The sequence below is a fragment of the Hemiscyllium ocellatum genome, chromosome 37 (assembly GCF_020745735.1).
Source record: "Hemiscyllium ocellatum isolate sHemOce1 chromosome 37, sHemOce1.pat.X.cur, whole genome shotgun sequence".
NCBI lineage: Eukaryota > Metazoa > Chordata > Chondrichthyes > Orectolobiformes > Hemiscylliidae > Hemiscyllium > Hemiscyllium ocellatum.
In genome coordinates this window covers 44,237,959-44,246,747 of record NC_083437.1, presented here as the reverse complement: position 1 = coordinate 44,246,747, position 8,789 = coordinate 44,237,959, and the positions used below count along the sequence as shown (strand labels likewise).

At 48.7% G+C, this 8,789-nt stretch overlaps 1 protein-coding gene across 3 annotated transcripts in view; it reads left to right on the top strand.

Annotated features, from left to right (window-relative positions):
• The window catches only part of LOC132833633 (polyhomeotic-like protein 2), a 470,309-nt gene that overhangs the window by 238,399 nt on the left and 223,121 nt on the right, over positions 1-8,789 (top strand). The gene's annotated exons all lie outside the window — the stretch shown is intronic.

The following is an 8,789-nucleotide window of genomic DNA, read 5'->3' as shown; positions in this document are numbered from 1 at the left end:
TTGATCGCTTCTTCTGTCTCGCTCGCTTCTTCTGTCTCGCTCGTTTTTTCTGTCTCTCGCTTTTTCTTTCTCTCTGTCTCGCTCGTTTTTTCTGTCGCGCTCGTTTTTTCTGTCTCGCTCGTTTTTTCTGTCTGTCTCGCTCGCTTTTTCTCTTGCTCGCATTTTTGGTCTCGCTTTTTCGCGCTCTCGCTTTTTCTCCCTCGCTCTCTCGCTTTTTCTCTTGCTTTTGCTCTCTCGCTTTTCCACTCTCGCTTTTTCTGTCTCTCTCTTTCTTGCTTTTTCTCTCGCTCTGTCTCGCTATTTCTCTCTCTCGCTTTTTCTCCCTCGCTTGCTTTTTCTCTCTCTCGCTCGCTTTTTCTCCCTGTCTCTTGCTTTTTCTCTCTCTCTCGCTCGCTTTTTCTGTCTCGCTCGCTTTTTCTGTCTCGCTCGCTTTTTCTGTCTGTCTCGCTCGCTTTTTCTGTCTATCTCGCTCGCTTCTTCTGTCTCGCTCACTTCTTCTGCCTCGCTCGCTTCTTCTGTCTCGCTCGCTTTTTCTGTCTCTCTTGCTCGCTTTTTCTCTCTCTGTCTCTCTCGCTTTTTCTGTCTGTCGCTCGCTTTTTCTCTCTCTCTCGCTCGCTTTTTCGCTCTCTCGCTCTCTTTTTCGCGCTCTCGCTCGCTTTTTCTCTTGCTCGCATTTTCTCTCTCGCTTTTGCTCTCTCGCTTTTTCTCTCGCTCTCTCACTTTTGCTCTCTCGCTCTCTCGCTTTTTCTCTCGCTCTCTCGCTTTTCCGCTCTCTCGCTTTTTCTGTCTCTCTCTTTCTTGCTTTTTCTCTCTCTCTGTCTTGCTATTTCTCTCTCTCTCTAGCTTTTTCTCCCTCGCTCGCTTTTTCTCTCTCTCGCTCACTTTTTCTCACTCTCTTGATCGCTTCTTCTGTCTCGCTCGTTTTTTTCTGTCTTGCTCGCTTTTTCTTTCTCTCTCTCTCTCTCTCGCTTTTTCTCTCCCTCGCGCGCTCTCTCCCTCTGTGTCGCTCGCTTTTTCTGTCTCGCTCGCTAGCTTTTTGTCTCACTCGCTTTTTCTGTCTGTCTCTCGCTTTTTCTGTCTGTCTCTCGCTTTTTCTGTCTGTCTCTCGCTTTTTCTCTTGCTCGCATTTTCGCTCTCGCTCTTTCGCGCTCTCGCTTTTTCTCCCTCGCTCTCTCGCCTTTTCTCTCGCTTTTGCGCTCTCGCTTTTTCTCTCGCTCTCTCGCTTTTCCGCTCTCTCGCTTTTTCTGTCTCTCTCTTTCTTGCATTTTCTTTCTCTCTCTCTGTCTCGCTATTTCTCTCTCTCTCTCTAGCTTTTTCTCACTCGCTCGCTTTTTCTCTCTCTCGCTCGCTTTTTCTCCCTGTCTCTTGCTTTTTATCTCTCTCTCGCTCGCTTTTTCTCTCTCTCGCTCGCTTTTTCTCACTCTCTTGATCGCTTCTTCTGTCTCGCTCGTTTTTTTCTGTCTCGCTCGCTTTTTCTGTCTCGCTCGCTTTTTCTGTCTCGCTCGTTTTTTCTGTCTCGCTCGCTTTTTCTGTCTCGCTCGCTTTTTCTGTCTGTCTCTCGCTTATTTTCTCTCTCTTGCTCGCTTTTTCTGTCTCGCTCGCTTTTTCTGTCTCGCTCGCTTTTTCTGTCTGTCTCTCGCTTTTTTTCTCTCTCTTGCTCGCTTTTTATCCCTGTCTCGCTCGATTTTTCTCTCTCTCGCTTGCTTTTTCTCTCGCTCGCTTTTTCTCTCTCTCGCTCGCTTTTTCTCACTCTCTTGATCGCTTCTTCTGTCTCGCTCGTTTTTTTCTGTCTCGCTCGCTTTTTCTGTCTCGCTCGCTTTTTCTGTCTGTGTCTTGATTTTTCTCTCTCTCTTGCTCGCTTTTTCTCCCTGTCTCGCTTGATTTTTCTCTCTCTCGCTCGCTTTTTCTCTCGCTCGCTTTTTCTCTCCCTCGTGCTCTCTCTCTCTCTGTCTCGCTCGCTTTTTCTGTCACGCTCGCTTTTTCTGTCTCGCTCGCTTTTTCTCCCTGTATCTTGCTTTTTCTTTCTGTCTCGCTCGATTTTTTTCTCTCTCTCGCTCGCTTTTTCTCTCGCTCGCTTTTTCTCTCGCTCGTGCTCTCTCTCTCTCTGTCTCGCTCGCTTTTTCTGTCTCGCTCGCTTTTTCTGTCTCGCTCGCTTTTTTTCTCTCCATCGCTTTTTCTGTCTCGCTCGCTTTTTCTGTCTTGCTCGCTTTTTTTCTCTCTCTTGATCGCTTCTTCTGTCTCGCTCGTTTTTTCTGTCTCTCGCTTTTTCTTTCTCTCTCTGTCTCGCTCGTTTTTTCTTTCTGTCTCGCTCGTTTTTTCTTTCTGTCTCGCTCGTTTTTTCTTTCTGTCTCGCTCGTTTTTTTCTCTGTCTCTCGCTCGCTTTTTCTGTCTCGCTCGCTTTTTCTGTCTCGCTCGCTTTTTCTGTCTGTCTCTCGCTTTTTCTCTTGCTCGCATTTTTGGTCTCGCTTTTTCGCGCTCTCGCTTTTTCTCCCTCGCTCTCTCGCTTTTTCTCTTGCTTTTCCACTCTCGCTTTTCCACTCTCGCTTTTTCTGTCTCTCTCTTTCTTGCTTTTTCTCTCGCTCTGTCTCGCTATTTCTCTCTCTCTCGCTTTTTCTCCCTGTCTCTTGCTTTTTCTCTCTCTCTCGCTCGCTTTTTCTCTCGCTCGCTCGCTCTCTCTCTGTCTCGCTCGCTTTTTCTGTCTCGCTCGCTTTTTCTGTCTCGCTCGCTTTTTCTGTCTGTCTCTCGCTTTTTTTCTCTCTCTCGCTCGCTTCTTCTGTCTCGCTCGCTTTTTCTGTCTCTCGCTTTTTTCTCTCTCTTGCTCGCTTTTTCTCACTCTGTCTCTCTCGCTTTTTCTGTCTGTCTCTCTCGCTTTTTCTGTCTGTCTCTCGCTTTTTCGCTCTCTCGCTCGCTTTTTCGCTCTCTCGCTCGCTTTTTCGCTCTCTCGCTCGCTTTTTCTCTTGCTCGCATTTTCGCTCTCGCTCTTTCGTGCTCTCGCTTTTTCTCCCTCGCTCTCTCGCTTTTGCTCTCTCGCTCTCTCGCTTTTTCTCTCGCTCTGTCGCTTTTCCGCTCTCTCGCTTTTTCTGTCTCTTTCTTTCTTGCTTTTTCTCTCTCTCTGTCTCGCTATTTCTCTCTCTCTAGCTTTTTCTCCCTCGCTCGCTTTTTCTCTCTCTCGCTCGCTTTTTCTCCCTGTCTCTTGCTTTTTATCTCTCTCTCGCTCGCTTTTTCTCTCGCTCGCTCGCTCTCTCTCTGTCTCGCTCGCTTTTTCTGTCTCGCTCGCTTTTTCTGTCTCGCTCGCTTTTTCTGTCTGTCTCTCGCTTTTTTTCTCTCTCTCGCTCGCTTCTTCTGTCTCGCTCGCTTTTTCTGTCTCTCGCTTTTTTCTCTCTCTTGCTCGCTTTTTCTCTCTCTGTCTCTCTCGCTTTTTCTGTCTGTCTCTCTCGCTTTTTCTGTCTGTCTCTCGCTTTTTCGCTCTCTCGCTCGCTTTTTCGCTCTCTCGCTCGCTTTTTCGCTCTCTCGCTCGCTTTTTCTCTTGCTCGCATTTTCGCTCTCGCTCTTTCACGCTCTCGCTTTTCCTCCCTCGCTCTCTTGCTTTTGCTCCCTCGCTCTCTTGCTTTTGCTCCCTCGCTCTCTCGCTTTTTCTCTCGCTCTCTCGCTTCTCCGCTCTCTCGCTTTTTCTGTCTCTTTCTTTCTTGCTTTTTCTCTCTCTGTCTGTCTCGCTATTTCTCTCTGTCTCTAGCTTTTTCTCCCTCGCTCGCTTTTTCTCTCTCTCGCTCGCTTTTTCTCTCTCTCTTGATCGCTTCTTCTGTCTCGCTCGTTTTTTCTGTCTTGCTCGCTTTTTCTTTCTCTCTCTCTCGCTTTTTCTCTCCCTCGCGCGCTCTTTCTCTGTCTCGCTCGCTTTTTCGCTCTCTCGCTCGCTTTTTCTCTTGCTCGCATTTTCGCTCTCGCTCTTTCGCGCTCTCGCTTTTTCTCCCTCGCTCTCTTGCTTTTGCTCCCTCGCGCTCTCGCTTTTTCTCTCGCTCTCTCACTTTTCCGCTCTCTCGCTTTTTCTCTCTCTCTGTCTCGCTATTTCTCTCTCTCTCTAGTTTTTTCTCCCTCGCTCGCTTTTTCTCTCTCTCTCGCTCGCTTTTTCTCTCTCTCTTGATCGCTTCTTCTCTCTCTCTTGATCGCTTCTTCTGTCTCGCTCGTTTTTTCTGTCGTGCTCGCTTTTTCTTTCTCTCTCTCTCTCTCGCTTTTTCTCTCCCTCGCGCGCTCTCTCTCTGTCTCGCTCGCTTTTTCTGTCTCGCTCGCTTCTTCTGTCTGTCTCTCGCTTTTTCTCTCTCTCTCGCTCGCTTTTTCTCTCTCGCTCGCTTTTTCTCTCTCGCTCGCTTTTTCTCTCTCGCTCGCTTCTTCTGTCTCGCTCGCTTTTTTTATCTCGCTCGCTTCTTCTGTCTCGCTCGCTTTTTCTGTCTGTCTCTCGCTTTTTTTCTCTCTCTCGCTCGCTTCTTCTGTCTCGCTCGCTTTTTCTCTCTCTCTTGATCGCTTCTTCTCTCTCTCTTGATCGCTTCTTCTGTCTCGCTCGTTTTTTCTGTCGTGCTCGCTTTTTCTTTCTCTCTCGCTTTTTCTCTCCCTCGCGCGCTCTCGCTCTGTCTCGCTCGCTTTTTCTGTCTCGCTCGCTTCTTCTGTCTGTCTCTCGCTTTTTCTCTCTCTCTCGCTCGCTTCTTCTGTCTCGCTCGCTTCTTCTGTCTCGCTCGCTTCTTCTGTCTCGCTCGCTTCTTCTGTCTCGCTCGCTTTTTTTGTCTCGCTCGCTTCTTCTGTCTCGCTCGCTTTTTCTGTCTGTCTCTCGCTTTTTTTCTCTCTCTCGCTCGCTTCTTCTGTCTCGCTCGCTTTTTCTGTCTCTCACTTTTTTCTCTCTCTTGCTCGCTTTTTCTCACTCTGTCTCTCTCGCTTTTTCTGTCTGTCTCTCTCGCTTTTTCTGTCTGTCTCTCGCTTTTTCGCTCTCGCTCGCTTTTTCTCTTGCTCGCATTTTCGCTCTCGCTTTTTCTCCCTCGCTCTCTCGCTTTTTCTCTCGCTCTCTCACTTTTCCGCTCTCTCGCTTTTTCTGTCTTTCTTTCTTGCTTTTTCTCTCTCTCTGTCTCGCTATTTCTCTCTCTCTCTAGCTTTTTCTCCCTCGCTCGCTTTTTCTCTCTCTCGATCGCTTTTTCTCTCTCTCTTGATCGCTTCTTCTGTCTCGCTCGTTTTTTCTGTCTTGCTCGCTTCTTCTTTCTCTCTCTCTCTCGCTTTTTCTCTCCCTCGCGCGCTCTCTCTCTGTCTCGCTCGCTTTTTCTGTCTCGCTCGCTTCTTCTGTCTGTCTCTCGCTTTTTCTCTCTCTCTCGCTCGCTTTTTCTGTCTCGCTCGCTTTTTCTGTCTCGCTCGCTTTTTCTGTCTCGCTCGCTTTTTCTGTCTCGCTCGCTTTTTTTGTCTGTCTCGCTCGCTTCTTCTGTCTCGCTCGCTTCTTCTGTCTCGCTCGCTTTTTTTGTCTCGCTCGCTTCTTCTGTCTCGCTCGCTTTTTCTGTCTGTCTCTCGCTTTTTTTCTCTCGCTCGCTTCTTCTGTCTCGCTCGCTTCTTCTGTCTCGCTCGCTTCTTCTGTCTCTCGCTTTTTTCTCTCTCTTGCTCGCTTTTTCTCTCTCTGTCTCTCTCGCTTTTTCTGTCTGTCTCTCTCGCTTTTTCTGTCTGTCTCTCTCGCTTTTTCTGTCTGTCTCTCGCTTTTTCTGTCTGTCTCTCGCTTTTTCGCTCTCTCGCTCGCTTTTTCTCTTGCTCGCATTTTCGCTCTCGCTCTTTCGCGCTCTCGCTTTTTCTCCCTCGCTCTCTTGCTTTTGCTCCCTCGCTCTCTCGCTTTTTCTCTCGCTCTCTCACTTTTCCGCTCTCTCGCTTTTTCTGTCTCTTTCTTTCTTGCTTTTTCTCTCTCTCTGTCTCGCTATTTCTCTCTTTCTCTAGCTTTTTCTCCCTCGCTCGCTTTTTCTCTCTCTCGCTCGCTTTTTCTCCCTCGCTCGCTTTTTCTCTCTCTCGCTCGCTTTTTCTCTCTCTCGCTCGCTTTTCCGCTCTCTCGCTTTTTCTGTCTCTCTCTTTCTTGCTTTTTCTCTCTCTCTGTCTCGCTATTTCTCTCTTTCTCTAGCTTTTTCTCCCTCGCTCGCTTTTTCTCTCTCTCGCTCGCTTTTTCTCCCTGTCTCTTGCTTTTTCTCTCTCTCTCGCTCGCTTTTTGTCTCTCTCGCTCGCTTTTTCTCTCTCTCTTGATCGCTTCTTCTGTCTCGCTCATTTTTTCTGTCTTGCTCGCTTTTTCTTTCTCTCTCTCGCTCGCTTTTCTCTCGCTCGCTTTTTCTCTCCCTCGTGCTCTCTCTCTCTCTCGCTCGCTTTTTCTGTCTCGCTCGCTTCTTCTGCCTGTCTCTCGCTTCTTCTGTCTCTCGCTTTTTCTGTCTCTCGCTCGCTTTTTCTCTCTCTCACTCGCTTTTTCTCTCTGTCGCTCGCTTTTTCTCTCTGTCGCTCGCTTTTTCTCTCTGTCGCTTTTTCTCTTGCTCGCATTTTCGCTCTCGCTCTTTCGTGCTCTCGCTTTTTCTCCCTCGCTCTCTCGCTTTTGCTCTCTCGCTCTCTCGCTTTTTCTCTCGCTCTGTCGCTTTTCCGCTCTCTCGCTTTTTCTGTCTCTTTCTTTCTTGCTTTTTCTCTCTCTCTGTCTCGCTATTTCTCTCTCTCTAGCTTTTTCTCCCTCGCTCGCTTTTTCTCTCTCTCGCTCGCTTTTTCTCCCTGTCTCTTGCTTTTTATCTCTCTCTCGCTCGCTTTTTCTCTCGCTCGCTCGCTCTCTCTCTGTCTCGCTCGCTTTTTCTGTCTCGCTCGCTTTTTCTGTCTCGCTCGCTTTTTCTGTCTCGCTCGCTTTTTCTGTCTCGCTCGCTTTTTCTGTCTCGCTCGCTTTTTCTGTCTGTCTCGCTCGCTTTTTTTCTCTCTCTCGCTCGCTTCTTCTGTCTCGCTCGCTTTTTCTGTCTCTCGCTTTTTTCTCTCTCTTGCTCGCTTTTTCTCACTCTGTCTCTCTCGCTTTTTCTGTCTGTCTCTCTCGCTTTTTCTGTCTGTCTCTCGCTTTTTCGCTCTCTCGCTCGCTTTTCCGCTCTCTCGCTCGCTTTTTCGCTCTCTCGCTCGCTTTTTCTCTTGCTCGCATTTTCGCTCTCGCTCTTTCACGCTCTCGCTTTTCCTCCCTCGCTCTCTTGCTTTTGCTCCCTCGCTCTCTTGCTTTTGCTCCCTCGCTCTCTCGCTTTTTCTCTCGCTCTCTCGCTTCTCCGCTCTCTCGCTTTTTCTGTCTCTTTCTTTCTTGCTTTTTCTCTCTCTGTCTGTCTCGCTATTTCTCTCTGTCTCTAGCTTTTTCTCCCTCGCTCGCTTTTTCTCTCTCTCGCTCGCTTTTTCTCTCTCTCTTGATCGCTTCTTCTGTCTCGCTCGTTTTTTCTGTCTTGCTCGCTTTTTCTTTCTCTCTCTCTCGCTTTTTCTCTCCCTCGCGCGCTCTCTCTCTGTCTCGCTCGCTTTTTCGCTCTCTCGCTCGCTTTTTCTCTTGCTCGCATTTTCGCTCTCGCTCTTTCGCGCTCTCGCTTTTTCTCCCTCGCTCTCTTGCTTTTGCTCCCTCGCGCTCTCGCTTTTTCTCTCGCTCTCTCACTTTTCCGCTCTCTCGCTTTTTCTCTCTCTCTGTCTCGCTATTTCTCTCTCTCTCTAGTTTTTTCTCCCTCGCTCGCTTTTTCTCTCTCTCTCGCTCGCTTTTTCTCTCTCTCTTGATCGCTTCTTCTCTCTCTCTTGATCGCTTCTTCTGTCTCGCTCGTTTTTTCTGTCGTGCTCGCTTTTTCTTTCTCTCTCTCTCTCTCGCTTTTTCTCTCCCTCGCGCGCTCTCTCTCTGTCTCGCTCGCTTTTTCTGTCTCGCTCGCTTCTTCTGTCTGTCTCTCGCTTTTTCTCTCTCTCTCGCTCGCTTTTTCTGTCTCGCTCGCTTTTTCTCTCTCGCTCGCTTTTTCTCTCTCGCTCGCTTTTTCTCTCTCGCTCGCTTCTTCTGTCTCGCTCGCTTTTTTTATCTCGCTCGCTTCTTCTGTCTCGCTCGCTTTTTCTGTCTGTCTCTCGCTTTTTTTCTCTCTCTCGCTCGCTTCTTCTGTCTCGCTCGCTTTTTCTCTCTCTCTTGATCGCTTCTTCTCTCTCTCTTGATCGCTTCTTCTGTCTCGCTCGTTTTTTCTGTCGTGCTCGCTTTTTCTTTCTCTCTCGCTTTTTCTCTCCCTCGCGCGCTCTCGCTCTGTCTCGCTCGCTTTTTCTGTCTCGCTCGCTTCTTCTGTCTGTCTCTCGCTTTTTCTCTCTCTCTCGCTCGCTTCTTCTGTCTCGCTCGCTTCTTCTGTCTCGCTCGCTTCTTCTGTCTCGCTCGCTTTTTTTGTCTCGCTCGCTTCTTCTGTCTCGCTCGCTTTTTCTGTCTGTCTCTCGCTTTTTTTCTCTCTCTCGCTCGCTTCTTCTGTCTCGCTCGCTTTTTCTGTCTCTCACTTTTTTCTCTCTCTTGCTCGCTTTTTCTCACTCTGTCTCTCTCGCTTTTTCTGTCTGTCTCTCTCGCTTTTTCTGTCTGTCTCGCTTTTTCGCTCTCGCTCGCTTTTTCTCTTGCTCGCATTTTCGCTCTCGCTTTTTCTCCCTCGCTCTCTCGCTTTTTCTCTCGCTCTCTCACTTTTCCGCTCTCTCGCTTTTTCTGTCTTTCTTTCTTGCTTTTTCTCTCTCTCTGTCTCGCTATTTCTCTCTCTCTCTAGCTTTTTCTCCCTCGCTCGCTTTTTCTCTCTCTCGATCGC